Consider the following 7258-nt stretch of genomic DNA (forward strand, 5'->3'; position numbering starts at 1 on the left):
TATAAGGTCATATTTTTTTTTTGCGGCACAAGTTCTACTTCTAAATATAGTGTACTGGAAAACGGCAAAAAAATTCCAAGTGCCAAACAATTGCATGATTGTTTTTGAGATATTTTATTCAATATGTTCTCTATATGGTGAAACTGATGTGTGGTATGATGCCTCTGGTCAGTACGAGTTTGTAGACACCAAACATGTATAGGTTTACTTTTATCTAATGGGTTAAAAAAAAATTCTGAAATTTGTCCCAAAAAATGGCGCAGTTTTTACACCATTTTCCATGATCCGTAGCGTTCATTTTTCAGGATCTATGGCTCAGTGATGGCTTAGTTTTTGCTTCTTGAACTGATGTTTTTAACTGTACCATTTTTGCACAGAAGCACTGTTTTGATCACCTATCGCATTTTGCGCAATATTTGCGGCGACCAAAAATCGTAATGTTGGCATTTGGAATTTTTTTGATGCTACGCTGCTTATCAATCATATTAATTGATTTTATATTTTGATAGATCGGGCATTTCTGAACACGGCGATACCAAATGTGTGTATTTTTTTTTACCCTTTAATTTTCAATGGGGTGCATGGTGGGTGATTTGAACTTTGTTTTTTTTTTTTTTTTTTTTAAACTTTTTTTTTTATTTTACTAGGCCCCATAGGGGACTATAACCATCAGCAGTCTGATTGTTTATTCCTTTGTGTAGATCAGAGCACCATCTCCTCTCACAGGCGGCAATCTGCCAGCTGTAAGAGGATCCACGTGATCACATCACATGACTTCCGATGGAGCCGGGTAAGGCTAGTTTCACACATCCGGCTTTTCGCCAGTTTGCCGGATTCGGCGCACGCCAGTACAGTGGCAGCGCTGTAACTTCCGGGTCACATGCTCCGGTAACATGACAGCATGTGACCGGCGCCTGTCGCGCTGCCACTGTAATGAATACACTGTACTGGCGTGCGCCGAATCCGGCAAACTGGCGAAAAGCCGGATGTGTGAAACTAGCCTAAGTGAATGCTTACCGTGGGCCCGCTGTTACATCAAGCTGACATTTTCACAGCGAGATGCAAGGGGTTAACAGATACGAGTGGGTAGCGAATCCATTTGTGCCTGATAGCCGCACATGTCAGCTGTTCAAACAGCTGCCATGTGCAGCAATCACTGCCGGCGGCAGCGTGCAGGGATTAACCTGACATGATCCATGATGTACCCAATACGTCATGTGTTGTGAAGCGGTTAAAGAAAATGTTACATCATCATAAACCCTCCTATTAAAGGATCCTAAAGAGTCCAATGGCAAGGCATCGTGCTCTTATAGCGCCGATGCACGCACAGGATGTCACAGTCCCAGTGCAATGACCTGGGACTCTGATATCTTGTGCAGGCGCCCTGTGGTCTACAGATCTCAGAGGATTTTTTTTTTTTTTTTAACATTGGAGTCTATGGAGAACCGATCCAGTGCTATTTATCTTTCATTTGAAACGGATCCTGTAAGAAAAAAACTCCAATGCAGAAATCAGTTAACAAAGTGGTGTCTTCACACCTTTTTTGCTAACGGATCTCTGCAGGATCTGTTGTAACGGAAGATTACTGGACATGTGAACTCAGCCCAAGAAAAACATTTCTGCAAGTATCCAGGGGTCACTATTGACAAAACAAAACAAAAACCCAATGAGCCTCTTGATCCTCTCGATTTTCTTCCTTCTGCACGGTTTCAATTATGGCATATGTGTAATGACACCACGGTTAACCGCGATCTTTCGAGACCCTCATTTCAGCCATTAGACACAGATTCTACATCTCGCTATGCAATGGCTAGCCTAAAATCAATTTAGTTATTTTTTTTTCATTTCGAGGAGCTCTACTAGAACTGATTGGACCCGTGGAAGATTGGTTTAGTAGGTTTAGCCGGACTTTAGATCAAGTTCGGTTTGGGACCCGGACTTGACTTGAACCCCAAAGGGGGCAGGTGAGAGGGTTTTTTTCCTTTATTTTGGTCCACACTACATCCAATCACGCTGTTGTTACCCCCAGTGCGAGCCAATCACTGCAAGCAGCTCACACTCGGACGAGCATGGAGCATACCTGAGCTCAACGATGCTCACTTGAGTGGTTTGTATCCGAACCCAAACTTTGTTGGTTTTTTTTGGTAACACCAACGAACCCTTGGGTTCGTTCATATTTACTTTCTACCCTTCTTTGTTGACGCCAAAGAGGATATCATCCTAGCTTTGTAAGATTCTTGAGGACACACCAAAGTCCATACCTCTTTCTTGTCTCTTGGGAAAACTAGATGGCTTGATTGGTGGCAACTGGGCCAAATCCTTTATTGTGAATCACAGATTTCTTACTGTAAAAGAAAAATCGTAAAGAACTTACCAGGTAGTATAGAAGTCACACCACCCTCCATCAATAACAGCCATGCTGGTGGGAATGTGGTGAAGATGGCACTAAACTCACTTGGAGTTGCCTTTTGTTACAGCATGGTATATCATGGTTCACGGCCTATCATGGGGCATGGCATGGCAGAGCACAGTATATTAGGATTCCCAATACAAAGCAAGTAGCTTTGACCTAATCTACTAAAAAGGCATCCTCAAATATTTCATAACAAATGGTTACATGGTCATCCCACACCAGGGACTCAGGAACGAAGGAAATATTTGTGTGACTTTACCATCATAAAATTCTTTCCAAAGTTCTCCGGAATTTCATCTTACCTCGAATAAAGAATTTAAAAGGGAAGGTGCCATCAAAAAAATATATTTTTAATACCAATACTACAGTAATTTATATTTTTCAGTTGTAATGTTTTTAAATATCATTTTTAATGGAGCAAAATATTAAAAAATAATTTAAAAAGTTTGATATGTTCCACTTTTAAACACTAGGTGGAGCAGCTGCTGAAAACCAAGTGTAAAACTAGCCTGGATTACAACTGCAGTAAAAGTGGGTGGAGTCTGCTCTCCTGTGTGTGATGTCACCTCCCCCTCCCAATCTGGGTGTTTCCAAAGCATAAGGGAGGATGAAATTTAGGGACACATTGCAGAGCCATTTTGTTGGTGCCTGCAAAGTGATCCTGATATGTCTAAAGTATCAACAAGGACAGCTGGCATAGTGCTCCACTGTATACTGTGACCCATAATATGCCGTGCCCCATGACATGCCGTGCTCCGCAAGGTCGTGCCCCATGATCTACCGTGCTCCGCAATGCCGTGCCCCATGATCTACCGTGCTCCGCAAGGTCGTGCCCCATGATTAGCGTGCTCCGCAAGCCCCATGATTTAGCATGCTCCACAAGGCCGCACCCCACGATATACTGTGCGCCACAATGAAGTGCCCCATGATATACCGTGCAGATGGGGTCGGAGCCCAACTATCAGCCCTTATGCACAGGGACTTCTGTATTTGAGGTGAGTAACTGTCATTACACACAGATCCAAGATGGCAGCCCCCAGTGTTCAGTAAAAATAGAATGAAAGAAAAAGTAAACAAAACAATGAATTTAATTTTGTATTCATAATAATGGATTCCATAATCACTATTACAAAAATTTAAAAAATGTGGCACCTTCCCTTTAAAATAGGTGACCATTTGCTATCCTTGTCTTTTCCATTCTACAGTCTGCCCCTTGTCTGTTGGCATACAAGCATCATCTTGGTCACAGATCCCATTGTTTGGGGTGAAAATCAAAACATCAGCCTGGATCTAATACTTACTTGGAAGAATTAAAACTGAAGGCACCAAATATTTTTTTGTTGAATTATTATTAATTATTATAGCGCCATCAATTCCATGGCGCTTTACATATGAAAGGGGTGTACATAATAGGGACAAGTACAATAATCATAAACAATACAAGGCACAGACAGGTACAGTTGGATAGAGGTCCCTGCCCGCGAGGGCTCACAGTCTACAAGGGATAGATGAGGATACAGTAGGTTAGGGTAGAGCTGATTGTGCGGCGCTGTATCAGACTGAGGGTTACGGCAGGTTGTAGGCTTGTTGGAAGAGGTGGTTCTTCAGGTTCCTTTTGAAGCTTGTCAAGGTAGGCGATAGTCTGATGTGTTGAGGCAGAGCATTGCAGAGTATGGGGGAGGCACGGGAGCAATCTTGGATGCGATGGTGGGAAGAGGAGATGAGAGGGGAGTAGAGAAGGAGATCTTCTGAGGATCGAAGATTACGTGCAGGTAAGTACCGGGAGACTAGGTCACAGATGTAGGGAGGAGACAGGTTGTGGATGGCTTTGTATGTCATGATTAGTGTTTTGAACTGGAGTCGTTGAGCAATGGGAACCCAGTGAAGGGATTGGCAGAGAGGAGAGGTCGGGGAGTAGCGGGGGTGACAGGTGGATGAGCCGGGCAGCATAGTTTAGAATAGATTGTAGGGGTGTGAGACTGTTAGAAGGGAGGCCACAGAGCAGGAGGTTGCATAAGTCCAGGTAGGAGATAATAAGGGCATGTACTAGGGTTTTTGCAGCTTCTTGGGAAAGGAATGTACGGATCCAGGAAATATTTTTGAGTTGGAGGCAGCAGGAGGTGAAGAGGGCTTGGATGTGTGGCTTGAAAGAGATCAGAGTCTAGGATTACTCCCAGGCAGCAAGCACGTGGCACTGGGGAAAGTGAGCAGCCATTGATATTGATGGATATGTCAGGTGGGGGGGGGGGTTGAGTGAGGAAGAGGAAAGAATGAATTCAGTTTTTTCCATGTTCAGTTTTAGGGATCGAGCAGAGAAAAAGGATGAAATAGCAGACAGACATTGTGGGATTCTGGTTAGTAGGGAGGTGATGTCAGATCCAGAGAGATAGATCTGTGTATCATCAGCGTAGAGATACTGAAAGCCGTGGGACTCTATGAGCTGTCCCAGGCCGAAGGTGTAGATGGAGAACAGCAGGGGTCCAAGAACTGAACCTGGGGGACACCGACAGACAGGGGGAGAGATAAAGAAGTGGTGTTAGAGTGGGAGACGCTGAAAGTTCGGTTGGTTAAGTATGAGAAGATCCAAGATATCTCTGGGCATCACAGACTTGGAGCTGGGAGAATTTGTAGTAGAAGGGAGTGGTCCACTGTGTCAAAGTCAGAGGACAGGTCCAGGAGGAGGAGGACAGAGTAGTGTCGCTTGGCTTTTGCGGTGAGTAGGTAGTTAGTGACTTTGTCAGGGCAGTTTCAGTGGAATGATGGGGTCGGAAGCCAGATTGTAACCGGTCAAAGAGAGAGCAAGAAGAGAGGTGAAAGGACAGTTCAAAATGGACATGCTGTTACAGTAGTTTTGAGGCATAGGGGAGAAGTAATATGGGGCGATAGTTTGACACAGGAAGGGCTTTTTCAGGATGGGTGTGATTGAGGCATGTTTAAAGCATGAAGGGAATACACCAGTTGTTAGTGATAGCTTGAAGAGATGGGTTAGGGTTGGGATGAAGACTGTTGAGGTTGTGGATGAGGTGGGATGGGAGTGGATCAAGCAGGCGGGTCGTGAGATGTGATCTTGAGAGTAGAGTGGAAAGATGATCTTCTGTCATGGGGGAGAAGCTCGATTTGGAGGAAGAAGGCCGAGTAGTTGTGAGGAGTGGCTGTGGTGATTATGGGCCAAAGCTTGCTCTGAAGTTGTCAATCTTCTGCTTGAAGAAGGAGGCAAAGTCTTCAGCTGAGATGAGATGAGAAGGAGGTGGTGCTGGAGGACAGAGGAGAGTTGAAAGTGTTGAATAGCTGTTTAGGGTTGTGAGAGAGGATATGAGAGATGAGAAGTAGGTTTGTTTTGCAGCAGTGAGTGCAGACTTGAAAGTGGTGAGAGCTTATTTGTATGTAACGAAGTGCTCAGTGGAGTGAGACCTCTTCCATCTGCGCTCAGCAATTCTGGAAGCCTGTCAATTTTTTTTGTCTGCCTCGTGTGCCAGGGTTGCCTGTTGAATGCCTTGAACCTTTTAAAAACAACACCTGAACCTCCCCCCAAGAAGGTCTGTTTTTTTTTTTCTTTCCAACATTTTTTTAGGGGGGGGGGTGGGGTGCACCATCTTGAGATAAAATAGAAAGTTACAATACACTTTGAAGAACATCCAAAGACAGATCACAAGATTTAAAAAGTCCCTTTAATTGAACTTTACCAAGCAAATAAGACACAAATCACCACTGGAATACTCTAACAAAATACTTTATTTTTATTTATTTTTTTTGAATGGCAGAACATAAGTGGATTTTGTTTTCTCTTTATTAAGCCATATCTGTAGTACAAGAATAAAGTATTGTTTTTAACACATTTTTCAAAAGAGAAAAAAAAAAAAAAAAAAAGGCCAATGTTCAGAAAGTCATCTCCATTTACAAGCAAGGAGGAGAGGGGGAGAAAAAAAAATGTTACATACATCCCCCAAGACACAGGGAAAAATATATATATAAAAGAATTAAGGTTTCTTTTAAAATCTATTATAAAAAAAAAAAAGGTAAAAAATATACAGTCAGGATCTAGTTTTGTAATATTTTTTTATATATAAAAACTGTAAACGATTATTTACAGAGAAAGTGAGAGGAGAAACAGAACGCTCGGATTGACGGCCACTAGGAAGCAGTTACCACTTGCTTACTAATTAGCGGGTTGATTACTACCTACAGACCCGCGGCACTAGTAAGCGTTTTATGCTCCACAGTGATCACTACTCCCTACCCCAATCTCGCCCCCCGCCCCAAAAAATAAAAAAAAATATTGCTAAGTGTACTGGTGCATAAAGTCAGGAGAAAATAATTCAAATGAGGAGTTACTGGCAGAAACAGACGAGACAAACATAAAAAAGGTTGACCAACAAATAAAAAAAAAAAATATATATAAAAATTTGGTCAATAAAAAATACTTTTAATTCTGTATAAACCCCACAATGTAACCGCTAACATGTTACAGGTATCACCCGACTTCACATGTAATCAAGACCTCAGTGCATGAAAATGGCTATAAAATTGTATTCTATAAAGAGTTATATGCTGGGAGTATTTTTTTTGTAGGCCTATAATCTGTAAAATGTAAGAAAAAAACCCCTAAAAAATATTTCTATTTCCCGGTCTCATATCGTGACTGATGCAAATCTGCTAAAGAAAACCTTAAAAAAAAAAAATAAATAAAAAAGTGGAAGTGATTAACACTTAGGATATAGATTCTGTAGACGGGATATTTCGGGAAATGAGTAGAGGCTCAACCGATCTTATGATTTTTCTGACAAACCGTTTTTAAAAGGGGTTGTTCACCTTTGGGGTAATTATTTTTTTAATTTCTTACAAAAA

This window comes from Anomaloglossus baeobatrachus, chromosome 4 (assembly GCF_048569485.1).
Source record: "Anomaloglossus baeobatrachus isolate aAnoBae1 chromosome 4, aAnoBae1.hap1, whole genome shotgun sequence".
Classification (NCBI taxonomy): Eukaryota; Metazoa; Chordata; class Amphibia; order Anura; family Aromobatidae; genus Anomaloglossus; species Anomaloglossus baeobatrachus.